Source organism: Ambystoma mexicanum, chromosome 5q, assembly GCF_040938575.1.
Source record: "Ambystoma mexicanum isolate Mex_15411 chromosome 5q, UKY_AmexF1_1, whole genome shotgun sequence".
In the NCBI taxonomy this organism is placed as follows: domain Eukaryota; kingdom Metazoa; phylum Chordata; class Amphibia; order Caudata; family Ambystomatidae; genus Ambystoma; species Ambystoma mexicanum.
The window spans coordinates 363,613,295-363,635,554 of NC_090933.1; the positions used below are offsets into that span (position 1 = coordinate 363,613,295).

At 48.8% G+C, this 22,260-nt stretch overlaps 1 protein-coding gene across 2 annotated transcripts in view; it reads right to left on the reverse strand.

Moving 5' to 3' along the window:
• Positions 1-22,260, reverse strand: part of SMCHD1 (structural maintenance of chromosomes flexible hinge domain containing 1) — a 3,133,956-nt gene that overhangs the window by 1,286,993 nt on the left and 1,824,703 nt on the right. The gene's annotated exons all lie outside the window — the stretch shown is intronic.

The window sequence follows — 22,260 nt, forward strand, 5'->3', positions numbered from 1 at the left end:
GGTAGTAGGTTTTATGTTCACGTCTGTCACCACAGCCAGAACACTAACTCGGGAATCCGTGTAAAAATGATAGTTACACTGCCACCAGCCATGTCGAGTCGGGAAGGGGGACACAAGTGCCCCTTGAGGTACAGAAGGTCAGGGGAAAGATATTCCCCTCCAGTACTCCATTGTAAGATGGTTGGTACTGGATCCGTATTTAAAAGGACTAGTAAAGCCAATGGTGACTTTACAGGTTTCTGGGGGACAGTAGTCATCCCCAGAAATGGAGTACATAAGGGATGTCTAAAAGACATCCCTGTGTCACTGCACTAAAGGTGCTGGGTGACACGTAAGTAAAAAGATGATGCCTAGGGAGTTGGTGACACTCCATAGCCTATGAGCACAAAGTACAACACACACAAAATTACACTGTAAGAGTGGGAAAAAGGCTCACACTCTTAACAGGTGGAAAAAATAAACCCCAGAAATCCAGAAAAGCTGCTAAGGGACTCACTAGGTAAGGGAAATTAGCCATAAATGAGAATTCTCCCTAACACCAGGCTGAGACCCCTCTTGACTGTTTGCCTTCCTTCCGTTGGGTTCACTACGGCTTTCAACACAATCTCATCTGTGAGATTCACAACTCTTAATGTCTTTTTAAACATTTCATTGTGGACATCCATCTGCCTGGTTCACTCTTGTCAACATACTGTATATCGGGACTTTAGACTTCGCCCCCTGTTTATCTGCATCCCTCCTTCAGGTTCACTCTTGCCAACCTTGTCACTCACACATTTTCTCAATCAGTTCTTATGATGCAGGATTCACTTCCCTTAGCTTTACAATCATCTGTTTGTCAAACACTTGCGACTGTACAGAGGATTTTACTGGACCCCTGTATGACCACTTTGACCCCTTTCTCGCCTTTCCCAAGGCCTTCGGGTAACAGTTTCTACAATCTGGTAATCGGCCAGTGTTACCAGCGTAAGCACCCAGGTGGTGCCTGACTACTCTATTGCTAGTTTTCCCCCTTCTGGTATCAACAGTTCTTTGTATTCTTTCACAGATCAATTAGCCGCTTGCTACACTCGTTCAACACTGTTCACTTTCTTATCAGCTCTCGCCACGACTCACCAGCTGTGATGAACCACTTGGCTTTTCTTTTCTCTGGAGTCAAGGTTGGTACCACAAAGACAAGCGTCTCTCCCCGGCTTAGTTATCAGCAGAGGAGGGCAGCGTGTATCGGTCATATCTTCTGCAACACACGCTGGCTATTGTTTGCAGTCTTACGATTCCTTCTGCTGAGGTTTCACCGGCATTGGTCCGAAAGGGTAAGGTCATTCTCTCCTTTTCACCCTCTCAGTTTGCTTAGTCTTTCTCCTTCTCGAACTACCGTACTGAATTAGCTCTCGTTGTGCAGTCTACCTTGCTCGTATTGTGCTCTCGTGCTCCACCTTTTATCCCAGTGGGGAAGGGGACTGGCTGTCAGGAGTGTGCGGTTATGGTCAGTTGCCTGAGCCGTGTGTTGGGTCATGTCAGGTAGACTGTTCCTGCGTTTGTCTGTCATCTTTCGTGGTTTGTAAAGGGGTTCATGTAGGAAAAAGGGGGGTTGTCATGCTATTGGTAGGGTTTGGAAAACACACTGGAATGACTGGGATAAGTAGGGTGGACAACAGAACAAAAGAGGATTCTGGAAGTTGGGGGTTCTCTAGGGTAACAAGTTTTGGTCTCCTCGTTGGTTGGCTATATATGGAGGGGTCGTTGGGTCTGGGCCAGAGAGATTCACTTAGGGGAGGGGAGTTAGATATCAAACAGCCTACAAAGGCCTCAGAGATCTCGTCTTCTCCTTCCTTGGTATAATATCGCACTTCACCTGGGGTATTTCTCTGAGCACCACCTCGGCTTCCCACATCCAAGTGATCCTCCCTCTCCTGTCCTCTCCTACAGTTGGGGACGGAGAGCATCATCCTTTCCCAAGTCACCTGAATAAGGGACTCTCGAGGTCTGCATGGGAGAATACCCTCCGGTTTCTCACAGTACCCAGAGAACTGGCCGTATCCGTGTCTGTCTTGATCATTTGCATAGACTGGTAAAATGGCATGTCCAACACTTTGGACTGAATGTGCAGTCTGAAGTTGGTGGCTTTGAGCCATCCCTGCCGCCAAAGAGACACACTGTTGCCCATTTGCCAGAAATCTGTGTCTGCGATGTCTGCTGCCACTGTAATTGCGTATTCCGATGCCACTTCCCCTTCCTGAAACAGTGCCAGAGCTTCCACTTTCTTATTTTCAGGTAAGAAGTCCAGAAAAGGGCCCAGTTTATACCATAGTTCCCGGTCATAGTGGATGGCCAGGACTTTAACGGCTTTAATGATGCTGGAAGCCGAGTATATGATCCTTTTGCCCATTACCTCCAGTTTCTTCCCCTCCTAGTCCGGGGGCACGATGGACAAAGCAAATCGTTTTCTGCCCGTGGCTGAGACCAAAGAGTCGGGTGAAGGCTTAGGCACTTGTGTGGTGAGTCTGGAACCCTGGATTTCTTTTTGAGCCTATCCCGCTTGGGAGGCGGAGTACTGGGGGTCTTCATCAGGGCCAAGCCCTCCTCCCAGATATCATCGAGCAAGGGGATGGACATGATGGTCTTCCACCTGGACTCACGTCTTTGGTAAAGGAAACCTTCCTTTTTAGTCTCATCGGGTACCAATGAAAGACCTCTGAGGCCCTGCACATCATAGCATGAAACAAGTCGACCTCATCTGGCGGAGAGGTCCTGTGGGGTTCATCCGCGCCCAGCGGCTCCCCATCTGATGGTACAATGTCATCTGCCTCCTCGGTGTCCGTGGCTGCTGTATCCGTGCCAGAGTCAGTGGGGTGTCCATGGCCGCCGTATTCGTGCCAGAGTCAGTGTAAGTTGCCGGATCCCCAGTTGTCGTCAAATCCGGAGGTGGGGGTGGAGGAGGTGGTGTTGATGCCTTGGGCCTGGTAGGTCCTTTGTCTTACACTGGGGTGGACCCACAGGATGCGGTTTTGGAGGGCTCCTAGACGGTGCAGGGCCCGGTGAGGGAGGAAGAGTATGCTGGAATTCCGAGACCAGCATGTGGACATGTACCTTGGTTGAGGCGTGTGTTGGGCAGAAACCTGTGCAGTTCCCTTAGGGACCACTGCAAAAGGCTTAAGACTACAGGTGTTGGCAGTAAACCCAAATGGTAGCAGTCTGTACCACCCAGATTTACCTGGTAGCTGTGGCTGAGCAGCCAGACTTCTCTCAAGAAGAGCTAGACAGTATATAGAGTATACAAGATAGGTACCAAAATACAGTAGCACAAGCAAACACTGACCAGAGCTTGGGTATAAAAGTACATAATTATTTATGTAAAAACACACTTTTTAAAATACACTAACACTAATATGGCAAGCAAGTGCCAACACAGTCACTATTAATATATATATACATCCCTGATTACTTATTGAACAAGTCTTAGTTAAAACACCACTTATTTTCAGACAGAGGTGAGCGCTTAACCTAAGATGGCACTCCAATATGTTAATTAAAAAGGGGGGGGGGGCAGAATTAGGAAAATACACAATATCAACACTTTAAGAGAACCAGAGCAAGTCAGAAAAGGCAGAGTCTACTGAGGAGGAAGAAATTCATAGGCCAGGCCCACTCTTGGAGAGAGCAAGGTGGAATGTGTCCAAGATCACACAGTTGAATAGTACTTTAAAGAGTCGTTGCAGATAGTTCAAAAAGGGTTGGATCAGTTCAGAAAAAGTTAGTTAGCAGGTCCCAAGTCACCCCACGATACATAGTCAAGGATTTACGGGACACCTTGAACAGTCTGTTGCAAGGGAGACCAGGCGGGACACAGTACCTGAAATGGTGAGAAAGCTCCAGCGGCGGGAGTTGTTCCTGGCAGTAGGTGCAAGTCAGTGCTTCGTCCAGGGAAAGAGAAGGTCTCGACGTGGAGGAAAGCTGGAGGCCGTTGCACTGCCAGGGAAGAAACCAACCGGGGAGTTTCCCGGTTAAAAGGTACTACCCTTTTATTCGCAGTAGTGGTGAAGCGTGGCTATCCGGACGCCGGGGTGGTTGGCACTGGCGATTCGACCACGGGACGATCCAGGAAGGCGAAAAGAGGGCGAACTGGTTATCCCCACCAGTTCAGAGGAAGAAAACTCTCCGGGGTGAAGATCTTCTCTATCGTTGGGAAGTGGTGAGACGGTTCAGCAGGGCTCCACCAGTGATGTCGTTGTTGCAGGTCGGCTCAGTTTCTCCCTCTTCGGATTCTTTGGTCCTGTGGCGACTTCTGAAGTTCCAGTCCCCAAAGCCCTGCTTTTATGCAGAAAACCCCCATTCATCAGTCCTAGCTGTCACTCAAACATGCTAAGTGGTGAGCCGGGCGGCACACCAATCACACAAGAGTGCGACTTGAGTTGCCGAGGCAACTCAGTCCAGGGTACCTAAACCCCCCTCCCACACATCTTGCAGACCCAGACAGAGTGGCACCACTTTTGGAGGCTTCTGTGGAGAAGCTTGCCAAAAAGTGGAACAAAGGGCCCAACTTGGGTTGGAGTTGCAGAGGCGAACACAAACGCCATTTTAAAACCTAGTCCTGGCAAAAATACCCAACCGGGGAATAAATATTAAATAAATAACCCGGCGCGGTATCTTTAACATTGCACCAAAAAAGTGGTGCTTTTAAATGAATGGGAAAATCCCATAGGAAATATTCAGGTGGAATATTTTGCGTGGTAACCACTGCCACCAGCCAGAAACTCGACGAGGGGGAAAGGCACAGTGCCCCCTCGAAAAACAGACCCTGGGGCAATCTAATTACCCCTACCAGTACTTCCACAATATGATGGTTTGTACCGGTTCTGTTCATAATTTAAGACTGTTAAGACAGATTTCTGAACTCTGTCCTGGAGGCGCAGAGGTTCAGAAGACCAACCTAATTACTTGGAACAGGGTAACCTCTGGACAAGCCAGACCAATCAGGGTAGCGATCGCGGCGGTCAAGACTAGGTCTCAAGAGGGGTGAGGGTGACTGAAAGCCCGCAATGAGCACACAAAGCAAGGACACTTACAAATTACTCCAAACAGGTGTTATATTAAAAATATATACACATTTATTCCAAGGCCTTTGCAACAATGACCGTAGCGAGAAATTACAATAAAACTCTAGTAAACCAACACATACCAAACCAATACAATATATATACAAATACAAACGAGTCTAAAGCGTTAGATGCACGAAATGTGTAGTCCACCTAGAAGGGGAGGAAAACAGGCAGTGCGAAATAATGATTAGACCCAGTCCGCCTTCAGAGGCACCTAACTAAAAGGAAGTCCAAGCCCTACGAAAAGTGGAGCCTTGTGCTCAAAAGTACCTGCACACGCTGGTGCCAACGGGCAAAAAGGGGAGTCTCTTCGAGGGAATCAGGCAGTTCAGTTCGGTGCACAAATGAAGAAGAACAGAGTTCCGCGACTCAAGCGCAGCCTCCACTGTGGGCAGAAGCAGAACGCGAGTACGGAAAGGCGTGCTGTTTGACACAGCGGGGAAAAGCTATGGGCTCCTGCAGGAGGGCGACCGGTTCCTAGCTATGCTACTCACCGGTCCCCGATGCAAGCAGACCCAGGCTTCTCCGCGTCAGTTTCAGTGCTGGCAGGTTCAGGGGAGCAGGGGACGTCTCGTCGTCATGTAGATTCTGCAGCAGCAGAGTTGAGTTGAGGGCGTCCCAAACGCAGTGAACCCGCACAGTTTGTTACCACAGCAGGGCAACGGAGCGGCCGTGTGTATCTCAGCCAAATGTACATTACTCACTTCAGACCTGGGAATGCCAAGTGTACGAATCGTGTGAGAGTGACATGGACTCGAAATACAACACAACCTGCGGCGGTTATAGAGCAAGACTCCTGGGTAGGCTGGTCAGTCTGCTGGATGGCCCAGTGACACTTCCGAAGGCTTACGTGCAGGAGATGGTGAAGATGCTGAGAATAGCTGTCCCCGCTATTCCAAGGGTCGAAGTACCAGTACAGGCCTTCTGGTTCGATCAGAGGTGGAAAGGGTTTCACAAGGCGACAGCAGTGCAGAGGAGCAGTCCTTCAGCGGGTCACCAGCGATTCCTCGGTTCAGCCTCGTGGTTGCAGGATACTTGGCTCCTGTATTCCTTTGTTCGTGAGAACTCAGGAGATCGACATGGTAGTGGCGTTTCCAGCCCCCTCTTATCCACGGTTCCCTTCGTGCCAAAACGGAGGGGACCCAATGGAAGATCCGCTCATCAAACACTCACAGCATACGTGGACCTATCAGGGACCACGGTGGTCCCAGGTATTCACACCACCCAGGATGTGTATTGGGACCAGACATCCCAGCCCACATCCTGGAGGCACAAACAAGGCCTGTAGAAGCCCGCGAAAGCATCTGTGTTTCGTGGGAAAGTACATGCCCAAATAAGGAAGGCCCCGGGTCGGCTCGACCTGGGGAAGCTGGAGGGGGCAAGACGGTCAGCGGACAGGACAAAGGAGCCTCGTGGTCTGGCCATTTTGGGAGCCAGGCCACCATTTTGGGCTAAGCGCGAGAAACGCGCTTAAAATCCAAAAGGAGCTCAAAAACACAAGAAACGATCGCTGCCACCATTCCCGTCCGTGATTCACTTGCACCGATCATTTACAATCCAAACAGAGTATCTAGGGCCTGTAGAAGACTAGAGACCCAAGAGAGCAGTAATTTAGCTTACAGTGCCCTCTTGTGTCATGTTGCACGAAAGCTGCAACATGATATAGAAATTACGGAAAACAGCGTTTCGCAGTACTGACTGTCTTAAGGGCATGTCAGTTTCCCCGTAAGAATGGAGCGAAAGCCCAGAGGAGTGCGGCAGAAGGCTGTACTGCTCTGGCAAAGTCTAGGTCATGGTGAAAACAACAGCAAAAAGTTTAGGGGTTGCCACGTGGAAGGAAAATTACCCACAATTAAGAAATCTTTCCCAACACTCGCCCCTCCCAGACTATGGACAGGGGGAACTAATCCACCCCGGGATGAGTCTCTTGTTCAGGTCGGTTAAACATTCTGGACAACCCATCAGCATTGCTATGTTGGACACCTGGCCTATGCTCAATAGTGAAGTCGAAGCCTTGTAGACTTATGGACCACCTAAGCAACTTTGGATTCTCTCCCTTCATGTTCATTAGCCACTTTAAGGGCTCATGGTCAGTTTGCACAGTGAAGTGGGTCCCATAGAGGTAGGGCCTCAGCTTCCGTAGGGCCCACACAACAGAGAAACATTCTTTCTCTACTGTGGACCATCTGAGCTCTCTGTCCTTAAACTGGCGACTAATAAAACCAATAGGGTTTTCCTTACCCTTCTCATCTACTTGCGATAGTACAGCTCCTATCCCAGTGTCAGAGGAGTCCGTCTGTACAATAAAAGGTCTTTGATAATCAGTGGCCCTGAGGACAGGGGCCTGGCACAAGGAGTCTTTTAAGCCATTGAAGGCCTTCTCACACTCGTCGGTCCAAGTTACCTTCTTGGGTTTCTTCGGAGTGGTGAGGGCAGTCAGAGGGGCAGCTATGGTGCCATAGTCTGCCACGAAGTTGCGGTAATACCCTGTGAATCCTAAGAAGGCTCTCACTTGGGTCTGTGTAGTGGGGGTGGGCCAGTCTTGTACTGCTTGTACTTTACTGGGAAGAGGCTGTATCCTCCCTCCACCTACTTCATGTCCAAGGTAAACCACTGAGCCTTGTCCAATCTGGCATTTACTAGCCTTTATGGTCAAGTGTGCTTTCTGAAGAGCCTGGAGCACAATCCCGAGGTGTTTCACATGGTCTTCCCAAGTGGCACTGAAAACTGCTATATCGTCCAGATATGCAAGATAGAATTCGTCCAACCCATTCAACACATGATTCACAAGCCTCTGGAAAGTGGCAGGTGCATTTTTCAACCCGAACGGCATTACCCTGATTTGGTAAAGGCCGTCTGGAGTAGAAAACGCTGTCTTCTCCTTGGCATGTTCTGCTAACGCTATTTGCCAATAGCCAGCAGTGAGGTCAAACGTGCTGAGGTACTTGGAGGCACCCAAAGTATCCACCAGCTCATCTGTTCGAGGCAAGGGGTGTGCATCTGTCTTGGTGACAGCATTCAGAGCCCTGTAATCCACGCAGAACCTCAATTCAGAAGTGCCTGCCTTTGGAACCAAAACCACAGGGCTGGACCAAGGACTACTAGAGGGTTCAATCACCCCAAGGTCTAACATATTGTTGACCTCGGTCTTAATATAAGACCGTACTTTGTCTGACATCCTGTATCCCCTACTTTTGGTAGGTACATTGTGTCTCCTGTGTCTATGTTATGTTTGCACCAAGGTGTCAAACCAGGCGACTGTGAAAACAGGGGGGAAAACTGCCTAAGCAAACTTTTCACCTCAGCCTGCTGATTAGAAGTCAGGTGAGGGGCCACTCGGACACCCTCAAAGGAGCTATCTGAAGGACCGCTTTGGAACAGGTCGGGGAGAGGTTCAGACTCCTCTTCCGCAACATCTGAAGCCAGTAGCATCGCTGCGATTTCGACTCTTGGGACGAAAGCCTTCAGCCTATTTACGTGAAACACTTTTGGAGCCTGTCCAGGCCTTCCAAGGTCCACTAAATAGTTAACCTCACCCAGGGGCTCCACCACTGTGTAAGGGCCTGACCATTTGTCCTGTAAAGCTCGAGGCCTTATGGGATTCATGATCAGGACTTGCTGACCAGGTTTAAAGTTGATGAGGGAAGCTTTCTGGTCGTACCAATGTTTCACCAGCGCTTGCCCTGCCTTCAATTTATCACTAGCCAAGCCCATCAGAAGTACCATCCGTTTTCTGAGCCCCAGCACATAATCTACTATGTTGGTAGTAACAGGGGGAGTGGGCATCTCCCATCCCTCTTTGACTATGGCTAAGGGTCCCCGTACAGGATGACCGAACAGAAGTTCGAAGGGGCTGAAGCCAACACCCTCCTGTGGTACCTCTCGGTAGGCAAACAGTAAGCATGGGAAAAGAAGATCCCATTTTCTCCTCTGAGGTTCTTCCAGAGCCCCAATCATGCTCTTTAACGTTCTGTTGAAACGTTCCACCAGACCATTGGTCTGGGGGTGGTATGCAGAAGAGAACTTGTAGGTGACCCCACATTCTTTCCACATAGCCTGCATATACTTCGACATAAAGTTGCTGCCACGATCCGACACAACTTCTTTAGGGAAGCCAACCCTAGTAAATATGCCAAGTAACGCTTTTGCAACTGACTTGGCAGTTACAGTTTTCAATGGGATGGCCTCAGGATATCTGGTTGCATGGTCGACCAGCAGCAGGATAAACCTATTGCCTGAGGATGTTTGCGGGTCAAGGGGACCAACGATGTCGATCCCTACCCTTTCGAATGGTATTCCCACAACTGGGAGTGGTACCAATGGAGCTTGGATTGTCGAGCCAACCTTACCAGATAACTGCCAGGAGGCACAACTCCTGCAGTGACTTTCTACTTGCACCCCATCTTGGGCCAGTAGAAGTGCATGGATAACCTTTGCTTGGTCCTCTTAATACCAAGGTGACCAGCAAGGGGGACTTCATGCGCCAACTGCAGGAGGAAGGGTCTAACAGCAAGGGGAACCACCAACCTCCTATGGTCTCCTTCTGTAGACTCTGTGGGCTCACTATACAGGAGTCCACCTTCCCAATAAATCCGATGCATCCCAGGAGGTTCACCCTCAAGCTGGGAGCAGGCCTGTCTCCTTGGGCCTTCCAGAGATCGGCACTCACGTTGGCCTTTACTGAATTCTTCCCTGTCAGGACCACCTTCTACTAACAAGTCCTTTAGTTCAGGATGGTCGTTGGGGTCAAATACTTCAGGCATCGCCACCTCCTCGTCAGGCCCGGGCGATTGACCAACTTCCTCCACCGCAGTGGTAGGCGAGCTCGGGGGAATGTTCTCTTTCCCTCGTCTTGACTTGTTTACTCCTTTCGCCTTGGGTTTCCCCTTCGGCTGGGGCGGCGTATTGGTCTTGGCCAATGCTGCCCGTGTTTGAGACCATGTGCAGGGTCTGTCGGCAGTGTCTCCTACGAGCCCTAAAGCTCTGAGATCATTGCCTAACAGGACCTTTCCTGATACGTTTCTCTGAATGCTCACTGGAATCCTGACTGCTGTACCATTTAAAGTAAGATTTACAGGTATTACTGGAAACATGCGAGGTGGGCCGTCAGCCAACTTAGTGGGCATCAGAGTAGCTCTGGCAACTACCTCTGAGTCTACCAAGGTAGAATCCACTACAGTTTGACTGCACCCACTATCCCTAAGAGCTGGAGTATCTACCCCATTGATCAGCACACTGTCTTTAAAGTAGGTATATACTATAGGGCACCTGGCGGGGTCCTGATTTACCCAGGTGGGTATACGTATAATAGACAAAAAAAAAAATATTTAAAAATCAGGATGAAGAGATCCGACAGAAAACAGAGAACTTCTATGTGTGTGTATTTATTTTGCATCAACACAGAAAGTTTCGGGTGACTAGACTATTTATTTTACAGTTCTTTCGATAAACAGCCACTAAAGCAGATCTGTTCACCACTGAAGCAGAACTCAGACATTTTTTCCGAACTCTAAGATTAAAATACTTCTTCGAGGTACACCTACCCAGCAAACAGAATTCGGTCAACATCGGCACCCAAGGACCTGAGAGACCAAATGATAATACGACAGGCTTCAAACCTAAATCCACCTTCTTGCCTCCGCCACACACCATCCCGAGCAAATTTGAAACATTTGAAAAAATCGTCATGAAGGCTATCAATGATGGCATGATACAGAAAAACTTCTATCAAGACAACTTGAGACAAGCGGAGAGACAGTCCCTGAGGGACCTCAACCAAGACACAACCATAACAATTAAACCAGCAGACAAGGGAGGAGGAATCGTAACCATGAATACCGAAGATTACAACCAGGACTGCCAACGACTCCTCAACGATCAAACCTCCTACAAAATGTTGAACAGAGACCCGACACAACGCCTTCAAGAAGAGATTATCAATCTCACTAAACACGCCGAAGAAGAGGGATGGATTTGCCAGGAAGAACGGGCATTCTTGAACAAGACCCATCCTAGGATTCCGACCTTCTACATTTTACCCAAAATACACAAACACGCCACCAAACCACCAGGCAGACCTATCGTCTCTGCATGCGATTCACTGTTGGAACCCCTTTCATTGTACACAGATTTCTTCATGAAGCCCTTCATTGGCAAGATGGCATCCTATCTCAGGGATAGTACAGAAACTATCAAGATCTTAGAGACAATACAGCTCACGACCAACTCCATACTGGTCACCATGGATGTCGAGGCATTATACACCTCCATCCCACAGCTAGAAGGTCTACAGGCTCTGGCCATCTGCCTCGAAAAAAGAAATGATGTCTCCACCGTACCAACGAATTTCCTACTCGAATGCATCCGCATTGCAATGGGTGAAAACTTCTTTTTATTCGGCCAACAACTGTATCAACAAATCAAAGGCGTGAGCATGGGGGCTACTTTTGCACCAGATGTCGCCAACCTGTACATGGCCCAGTACGAAGAAGACCATATCTACCATAACGACAACCCCTACAGATCACACATCAAGATCTGGCGTCGATACATCGACGACGTACTACTAATCTGGGAAGAAAGCAAAGACGCACTACTAGCTTTTCATCAATGGCTCAACACACGGAACAACCACATTAAGTTCACCATCGAGTGGGACTACCAAGCCATCAACTTCCTCGATCTACACATCTATCGGTCCGGAGAAGTGCTGAAAACAGAACTCTTCAGGAAACCAACAGATAGAAATACCCTGCTTCATTTCACAAGTTACCACCCACAAGGGTTGAAATACAATCTCCCCTATGGTCAATTCCTCCGAATACGCAGGAATTGCTCTGACATAGAGAAATTCAACCTCCATGCTCAACAACTACAAACACGTCTCGGACAAAGGGGCTATCCCAGGAAATCAATCAGGACTGCCAAAAAAAGAGCAGCTAATACCGATCGCTCTGTCTCTCTAACCACTACAGAAAAAGATCCTATCAACAGAACTGTCTGCGTCACCACGTACAACCCTGTCAGCAATCTCATAAAAAACACTATCAACAAGCACTGGCATCTGATTAAAAACGACGGCAGCCTAGGAAAAAAACCTTTGTTCGCATTCAAAAAGAACAAAAATTTAAGATACTCTTTGGTACACACGTTCCTGGAACCTACCAAACCTGCTTCTACTTTGTGGAATCTCCCACCAGTGGTGGGACACTTTAGCTGTGGACAATGTGTCGCCTGCCGATTCACCACAAACAGCAAAACATTCACCCACAACAATCTCACCTGGAAATTAAACAGCCACACGAACTGCGAAAGTGAAAGTAGATCCGTCATCTACGCCATCAAGTGTCCCTGTAACTTGGTATACATAGGCAAAACCATAAGACCCATCAAACAAAGGATCAACTAGCACAGGTCCTGCATTAAGAACCAAGTAGAAGACAAGCCGTTGGTTGAACATTTCATCAGGAATAAACATACCCACGAACAATTCTCCTGGACGGTGGTTCAGCAACTCCAGCTACAACGACGTGGAGGCGACATCAACTTGGCCCTCACAAGACTTGAGCAAAAATGGGTTCACAAATTGGACTCAGTACGGAACGGCTTAAACATATCCGTCGAATGGAAACATTTCTAAGACACAAATACCTCCAGCATGTCACTACGCAGACACCCACCCATACGAGGTGCCCGTAGGTTTAACCACCATCTATAAACAAGTCATGCCCATACGCTAGCACTATGAACACAGCATGTCTGGATCAACACGGCGAGGGACCAGGGCCAGACAGGATCTGACAAACACTACTTGCTGCCAGCAGGTCCCACTATTAAGTGCACTAGAGCTGTGTAGACCGGGTGGATTCTGTCTCATTTTGTGTTTTGTTTTTTGATAAAGGTCTCAATATGTCTTTTATTGTAAATAACAACACGAGAGGGGCGCCACTTCCCCTTGACCCCGTGGGAGACCTCTTGATCACTCCAATATGCTGCCCAAACCGGACGGGTACACGTTGACCCACAGCTTGGAGCACACAGCGCTGCGCTAACATGATTTGGCCCATAGGGACTACATTGCCCAACATCCTGTGCGGCCATGCTTCTTTTCACTCCATTGGACATCACGCCTAGCTCCACGCGATTGGCTCCCACGTCTAGCCTCAGTATCACAGCGCCTCCCAATTGGATCTTTCCCAGCCCTAGGATAGCCTTTTAGTCGCAGCCACTCCGCCTGTCCATACAGCAACCACGCCGTACAGAGGTCCCCGTCCAGCAAAGCACCTGCGAGATAACTGCGGTAAGTTACCGTCAGGAGCACATTGCGTTTTCGCTCCATGCCCTCGGCTAGAGGACTGGGCAGCATTTTAGACGCAACACTAATGCACCACGTTCTCTCAACTCCAAGTAACTTTTTTATTCCAGGCACCGTCACGTAGCTTACAATAGCACTAGATTGCCTAGCACTGCGTTTGCACATGCTGTGTCTACCATCCATGGCCGCAGCTGCTCTTGCCGGTAGTGAGGCCCTGAGGTTTTTTACTCTCACGTGAGCACCATTGTCACCCTGGAGGTTCCTCAGCAACCCGCTGATCCCGGCCACCCATCACGTACCGAGTTCCATCCTGGACACACCAGCACTGATAGTGCACTTAATACCTCTAGGACACGGCCTCCACAACTGTCAGTAGGCGTGTCTTTTCCAGCACCTATGAGCACTTTTGGACCACCATCACCAATGGTATACTGTCGATCACGCTCAGTTTGGGATCCAGTACCCTTTCTTTTGTCCCCTCTCTGATATGGGATCATTCCTGGCCTATACCAGCCGCACGGGACCCTGAGAGAGGTCGGCCCGTACAAAACGACAGCCGACTCACCAAGTGCCATTCATGCACCGGCAATCCTGCATTTTCTAAGGATTACCTAAACAGCAACCTTCTGCTACCACAGTAGTAGGTAAGCTGTTCTCTAGATACACCACATGATGTATCGCCTTGGCACCACTTTGCCTGTTTTGAATACTTTTTAGTACTTAGTCAATCAACACCCGAGATCCTCACAGGTCTGTTTAAATCCACAGATTCAACGGACAGCACCGCCACAGGTGCCTCTCCTGACGAAGGCCAGCACAAAGACAGGCGTTAATCAAGTCCCTTTTTTGGCAGAAACACACCCTGTGTCGATCCCTGTGGCACAACTATACCATCCCCCCTCGTGTATGTTATATGTAAATATTGTTGTGTGCACCATGTGTAAACTATACCTTGGACCCATGCAAGTCTCAGGCGCATGTTTCCCAACTTTATAGGGTTCCCCATCTGTGGGAAATGTGCATCCGAATGAAGTTTTGACCTCAATAATCCTGAGGTCGACACCTATCTGTGTTACTACTATCCATAACCAACCTTGTCCGTTTATATTTCACTCATCTTTCATGCTTATCGAAAGAACTGTAAAATAAATTGTCTAGTCACCCGAAACTTTGTGTTGATGCAAAATAAATACACACACACAGAAGTTCTCTGTTTTCTGTCGGATCTCTTCATCCTGATTTTTTTGTCTATTATATGTCTTTAAAGTAGTGCTTGGTTTTATCTGGAATCCTAGCATAAACCTCTGCGACTTTAGGCTCCCAGGAACCCAGGGAAACTAAAACTACCTCAGCTTCTATCCCACTGGGGAAGGAGTCGGAGGAGAAGGATGCTCCTGTAATCTCTTCTTCCTCGTAGGAGGAGAAGGCCAGATTAGCGGAGTGGATCCCCAAAGGTTTAACCTTACACCGGGGATCCCCCTTCACGTGGTCAGTTGCTCCACAAGCAAAACAAGATCCATTGGGTCTGTTTACATAGGCAGGCTTATTGTAACCAGAGTTCTGTTTCTGAGCCTGACCTCCACTACCCTCTGAGTTCTCTTGTGTCTTACCCTTATTTTTCTTTTTGTGGCCCTTTTGAGAAGAAGATTTATCAGATTCTCCACCCTCCTTATCTTCGGACTTTTTCCCTTCCTCCTGCTTACCAGGATGAGTTTTGTCCTTATGGGACACTCGATGTGACACCCATAAGTCTGCTGCAATGGCCAGCTTCTTAGGATCTATCTCCTTCGAATCGGCCAAATGCTGCTTAAGCTCCGGGGAAGAAGATGCAAAAATGTGTTCCAGCATGACAAGATTTATCATGCCTTCAAAGGTAGAAACCTTATACCCTTCGACCCAGCCAGTCAAGTTTTTTAAGGATTCGGTTACATAAGATACCCAAGTACCACCTTCTTTTTTCTTGTACTCTCGGAATCGTTTTAAATATTGGGCAGGAGCCTTTCCAAACTTTAAAATGAGAGTTTGCTTTAACATTGCGAAATCAGCTCGCTCAGCCTTCGACATTTCCATAATGGCACTACAGCCAGAATGGGGCAGTCTGCTGAGTAACCAGGCAATCTTATCAGCATTGTCAACTTGTTGAACTTCACATGCATACTCAAACGTATTCAGCCAGTCCATAATGTCATTCCTTTCCTCGTACACACTGAGCAGATCTTTTGGAAACCGTGGATGAGAGGAGGCCCCAGACCCATGTCCAGGACCCTTGGACCCATTTGCAACCTGAAGCTTGCCCAGTTCCAACTGGTGATCCCCGTCTTTCTGTTTTTCTGCCTGTTCGATTTGTAGTTTGGCTATGCTGAACTCAAGCTCCTTCTGCCTAAACCGCAGCTCTTGCTTCTTGAATTCAAGCATAGCCTCCCCATCAACACTGGCAGAGGAAACATTAGACATCTCATCCTCCCTGTCCTTGTGGTCGCAGTGGATCAGTGCAGCGGCAGAACCGTCGGTTCTACCAGTGAGAGCAGCCCCACCTCCTTCCGCACTGTCCTCAGAAGTTAAAGCGTCAAGCTGCGCTTCTTGCCACGCCACGATTCTTTGGATCATATCCAATTTGGTGCCTTGAGAGGAAACACCTCTCTCCGCACACATCTTTTTCAATGTTTCGGGTTTGGAAGCATTTAAAGTTAACAAAGTATTTGTTTCCATACTGTTAGATAGGACTATGGCCTTTTTAAAGTTATACTACGACAATTCACAACGTGTCCTGGTAGGAATAACTTGAAATGCCTTAGTTCGTGCGCAACACTGGATACCTTCAGTCGTATCCCACCGCTGCCACCAATTTGTTAAGACGGATTTCTGAACTCTGTCCTGGAGGCGCAGAGGTTCAGAAGGCCAACCTAATTACTTGGAACAGGGTAACCTCTGGACAAGCCAGACCAATCAGGGTAGCGATCGCAGCGGTCAAGACTAGGTCTCTAGAGGGGTGAGAGTGACTGAAAGCCCGCAACGAGCACACAAAGCAAGGACACTTACAAATTACTCCAAACAGGTGTTATATTAAAAATATATACACATTTATTCCAAGGCCTTTGCAACAATGACCGTAGCAAGAAATCACGATAAAACTCTAGTAAACCAACACATACCAAACCAATACAATATACATACAAATACAAACGAGTCTAAAGCGTTAGATGCACGAAATGTGTAGTCCACCTAGAAGGGGAGGAAAACAGGCAGTGCGAAATAATGATGAGACCCAGTCCGCCTTCAGAGGCACCTAACTAAAAGGTAGTCCAAGCCCTACAAAGAGTGGAGCCTTGTGCTCAAAAGTACCTGCACACGCTGGTGCCAACGGGCAAAAAGGGGAGTCTCTTCGAGGGAATCAGGCAGTTCAGCTCGGTGCACAAATGAAGAACAGAGTTCCGTGACTCAAGCGCAGCCTCCACTGTGGGCAGAAGCAGAGCGCGAGTACGGAAAGGCGTGCTGTTTGACACAGCGAGGAAAAGCTATGGGCTCCTGCAGGAGGGCGATCGGTTCCTAGCTATGCTACTCAACGGTCCCCGATGCAAGCAGACCCAGGCTTCTCCGCGTCAGTTTCAGTGCTGGCAGGTTCAGGGGAGCAGGGGACGTCTCGTCGTCATGTAGATTCTGCAGCAGCAGAGTTGAGTTGAGGGCGTCCCAAACGCAGTGAACCCGCACAGTTTGTTACCACAGCAGGGCAACGGAGCGGCCGTGTGTATCTCAGCCAAATGTACACTACTCACTTCAGACCTGGGAATGCCAAGTGTACGAATCGAGTGAGAGTGACAAGGACTCGAAATACAACACAACCTGGCGGCGGTTACAGAGCAAGACTCCTGGGTAGGCTGGTCAGTCTGCTGGATGGCCCAGAGACACTTCCGAAGGCTTACGTGCAGGAGATGGTGAAGATGCTGAGAATAGCTGTCCCCGCTATTCCAAGGGTCGAAGTACCAGTACAGGCCTTCTGGTTCGATCAGAGGTAGAAAGGGTTTCACAAGGCGACAGCAGTGCAGAGGAGCAGTCCTTCAGCGGGTCACCAGTGATTCCTCGGTTCAGCCTCGTGGTTGCAGGATACTTGGCTCCTGTATTCCTTTGTTCGTGAGAACTCAGGAGATCGACATGGTAGTGGCGTTTCCAGCCCCATCTTATCCACGGTTCCCTTCGCACCAAAACGGAGGGGACCCAATGGGAGATCCGCTCATCAAACACTCACACCATACGTGGACCTATCACGGACCACGGTGGTCCCAGGCATCACACCACACTAGACTCTCTGGCACCCAGGATGTGTATTGGGACCAGACATCCCAGCCCACATCCTGGAGGCACACACAAGGCCTGTAGAAGCCCGCGAAAGCATCTGTGTTTCGTGGGAAAGTACATGCCCAAATAAGGAAGGCCCCGGGTCGGCTCGACCTGGGGAAGCTGAAGGGGGCAAGACGGTCAGCGAACAGGACAAAGGAGCCTCGTGGTCTGCCCATTTTGGGAGCCAGGCCACCATTTTGGGCTAAGCGCGAGAAACACGCTTAAAACGCCAGAACGAGCTCAAAAACACAAGAAATGATCGCTGCCACCATTCCCGTCCGTGATTCACTTGCACCGATCATTTACAATCCAAACATAGTATCTAGGGCCTGTAGAAGAATAGAGACCCAAGAGAGCAGTAACTTAGCTTACAGTGCCCTCTTGTATTATGTTGCACGAAAGCTGCAACATGATAAAGAAACTACGGAAAACAGCGTTTCCCGGTACTGACTGTCTTAAGGGCATGTCAGTTTCCCCGTAAGAATGGAGCGAAAGCCCAGAGGAGTGCGGCAGAAGGCTGTACTGCTCTGGCAAAGTCTAGATCATGGTGAAAACAACAGCAAAAAGTTTAGGGGTTGCCACATGGAAGGAAAACTACCCACAATTAAGAAATCTTTCCTAACAAAGACTAGTAAAGTCAATGGTGACTTTACATGCCCTGGGAGACAGTAGTCAGTCCAAGGGGTCTATGTTTGTGGGTCACTATGACACCCCTGTGTTACTGCACTGAGGGTGCTGTGTAACACACTTACCAAAAATACATGAAACCCTATGGAGTAAAAGACCCCATAGCCCATAAAACACATTACAAAGTCAAAGGATATCTCAAATCATGTCTAAGAATGGGAGAAAAAGAGTCTCACTCTTAGCAGGAGAAAAAAATAAACCCCAAAAATCCAGCAAAGTTGCTGGTGGACTCACTAGGTTTGGGAAATTAGCCTTAACAGAGAATTTTCCCTAACATCGTGAAAGGAGCGATTGGTGGAAGTTCAGGACTGATGTCTCTTCTTTGGCAAAACAGTGAACAGGGCTCTCTCTGTGGGGAGACAGGTCAATGACCCCATTCGTGGTCTGAATAATAATCATGGGGCAGATCATCCTCGCCCTCGTCCGAGCTGGTATAAATCTTCACCGGCTTCTCTGTGCCATTCTTAGGGTTGGCAGGAGCCTTACCCGTTCTCCTGTCCCCAGACTTCTGGGGCACAGTGGCCAGGGGATCTGTCCCTATTCCAGGGGCCCCCTCCATAGGCCCTGCAGCAGCGCCTCACGCCTTGCGGGCAACGACACTCGAGAAGTAGCTGTCGTCGTGACCGTGGACACCACCATTGTGGCAAGCACCTGCAACCCTTCAATTAAGAAGAGATAGCCGTCGAAGAGGTAATCGACGGGATGGTCGGAGCCTTCGTCAACATGGTCGTGGATGCTGATGAAGTTGTTCTGGCCGGCGATGATGACGGCGTCGCCAATGGGGGCAGCGAAGGGCCAACTTTCGATCTTTCCTTTAATGCCTTATCCGCCGATGGTAAGTGGAGTTTGACGGAGTCAAGGACTTTCTCTTAGAGGGAGCACACCTCATTGGTAGGCTTGCTGTAGAAGTAGTTGGTGACAGTGACCTTGTCCTTCCTGCGCTGGGACCCGCAGCCACGGGACCTTCTTTTGGACCCCTGGGGGCTGGGTCGGCATCCTCAAAGCTCCTCAACTTCTTTTCTGAGGGAGTTTGTTCCTGGGACCGGCCGGTGGCCCTGAAGCAGAGTCAGAGGGCTTACCCGAATTCAACCAGCCCATCAGCCAGCTCTAGCAGTCTTTCTTTGTCTTTTTGGAAAATCCGTCAGACCTCACACATCTCTCCACATCATGGTCCGGATGCAGGCAATACAGACATTTGTGGTGTCGATCTGTGACATACACATTCCTCAATCGACACTTTGCGCAGTGTTTGAAGATGCATCTCTTTTCTTCGGTCAAAGTGAAATGGTGTGAAGTAGGCACAAGCCAGGGCCCTTCTCGATCCGCAATGTAGTATGATCTTTGCTGACAGTGGGTCCCCGCTGCCGGTAGTCGACTTCCGGTCGAATGATGAGACAAAAATCAATCAAAAACTATTCATGATTTGTCAAAAAAAAACAAAACATATGAAAATTCGCTCGGAGAGCAACAAGAGGAGACCCAGAACTGAAGCCTGTATTAAAAATCTGAAGATGGCCACGAGGGGTGGAGCTTAGGAAGAGGACTGCCATTGGATGGGGGCAGAATGTGTCAGAATGTGCAGGTTCCGTAGATGGATCAGGTGATTCTCGTTGAGGAACCACGGTCGTCTTATTCCGGGGAGATCTCCGATCTTGATAGAGGTAGGGCAGATCTCGAGGAGTAAACACTATGTCCGCCAGGAAAACCATCTATGGCAAGAGAACACCGGCTGCAAAAAAAGGCAAGCAAAGGGAGAAAGCGAGAAGGCTTACAAAATACCCTTCAATCATTTGTAGATCAAAAACACTGGTAGTAAAAACGTAGGTCTCCCTAAGTTTCCACAAGATCCGTCTATTGAAGGTCGATCCCTGATGTAAAGGTAACACCGAAACCATTAGCTCCGGTGGCAAGTGTGAACAAGCAGCAAAAGGTAGCAAGAGTTATGAGATTGCTTGTTGAAAATAGAACACCAGAGGTTGGACTGGAGCGGAGCGAAAGGCAGCAGCATACAGGAAGGCAGGAAGAGAACTGTATCACGCAGGTAAATCAGAGCAGTGAAACGAAAGGAAGAAGGTCTGTAGAATGAAGCGGTAGAACCGGGAAGGCAGAGAGATGTAGAACAGAAGGGCTGGGGAAAAGGCAAATGTACACAAAGGAAAAACAGCATATTACCCAAAAGCAAGGTAGGGAGGGTTGCAACGTGCCGCTCTCAGTCCAGAGGCTGCAAAAGTAGAAGACGGGTGGCGCCATCTTGAAGCAAGACTGCAGCTGTCCAGTGCGTTCAAACAGGAATGCGATGGCAAACTAAGGGTGTCAATGCCATCAGTCCCACACCTTCAAGGGAGGAAGAAGGATGACAGTATGCCCCTTTTATGTCTGGACGTGCAAGGCTTTCCAGGATGCGGGTGATGGAAACGTCAGAGTAACAAGGGTGCCTTGATGTTTGACATGGGTTCCCATGAATTTTCTGAGATAGGATAGCCCCTTCCACCTCACAAGGTACTGAAGTACCCCCTTGCGATATCGTGAATCACAAATGCCAGAGACTTTGTATTCCTCAGGAGCAGGAGATGACACAGGCAGGCATGGTCTCGTACTGCGAGAAAAAGGGTCCGGGGTATATGGGCGTAACAATGATGAATGGAACACAGGATGGAGCTGATTTAATGCAGCATGTAGTTTCAATCTGAAAACCACAGAGTTGATCTTGGTCAGTATTTCGACAAGGTCCAATAGGTCTGGGAGACAAATGTAAGGGAGGAAAGGTCTTCCTAACAACGCACATGATATGCTCATTCCACGGTTGGCAGCACACCTCTGGCCAAGTTGTGAGGCTACCATTGAACGACCCATAACTGTGCATGGCCTAAGAGCCACGAGACTCCACTTAGTTAGCTACCAACTCCATTTTCTAGTAGGCCGCATGTAAACGCTGAATGCAGGCCTGCACCTCTCCCCTTCATACTCCGCGCACAGCCAATATGTCAACCCCCCCATCTCCTCCCCACTGCCATCTCCGCGGCTGTCCTGTTCACAAGGACGCACTGGGTGTTTACTGTAGCAAGCTAAACATTGTATCTCTCTTCTTCCTTTTACATCATTACCCTGTGTGTGACCGAGCCGAAGCCTGGTCCTGGAAAAAACCATCCATCTCCACAAATCTGCCTCTGCACGAACAGACCCAGTCCAGAGAAATATAGACCACAAGCCCCCTAATCCCACACCCCTTTTGAAGTAACAGTTGCATGCCCTTCGCCAGTGTGCCACTCCAGTTCACCCTCTATCACTAATCCCAGGCAACTATATATTTCTCTTGTACTAACAAAAGTAACAAGACCTGCATAGATTAATGGGCACTTTTAAATACTGTGTTAGATAAGGCACCTTGGTCAATGTACCCTCACTCTTGATTGTCAGGTCAACTGTTTAACTGATATACATGATATGCCCTTAAAGAACAAGTTACTTTCTTACCTGGTAACTTTCTTTCAATGGGATGGTCCGACGACGTATTCCATATCTATGACAGGTAATCACTGCAGCACAGCTGTGGTGATTACCTGTCATAGATATGGAATACGTCGGAGGACCCAATCTCCTCAAATGTATGTATAGTACTAAAATGTGTGTGGCCACAAGGGCAAATGTTAGATAGCATTAATCAAAGCAACCTGGACACCGCCTGACCCTGCACCCCTCCCAGATGAGCCCAGCTGACCTGCATGCTCCACAAAGCTGCCAGTTCGGCGTCAACCAATCTGGGAGCACCAACCCTACAGCATCGATACTGTCCCGTCCCCTTTGTCCAATGACCATGACTTAATG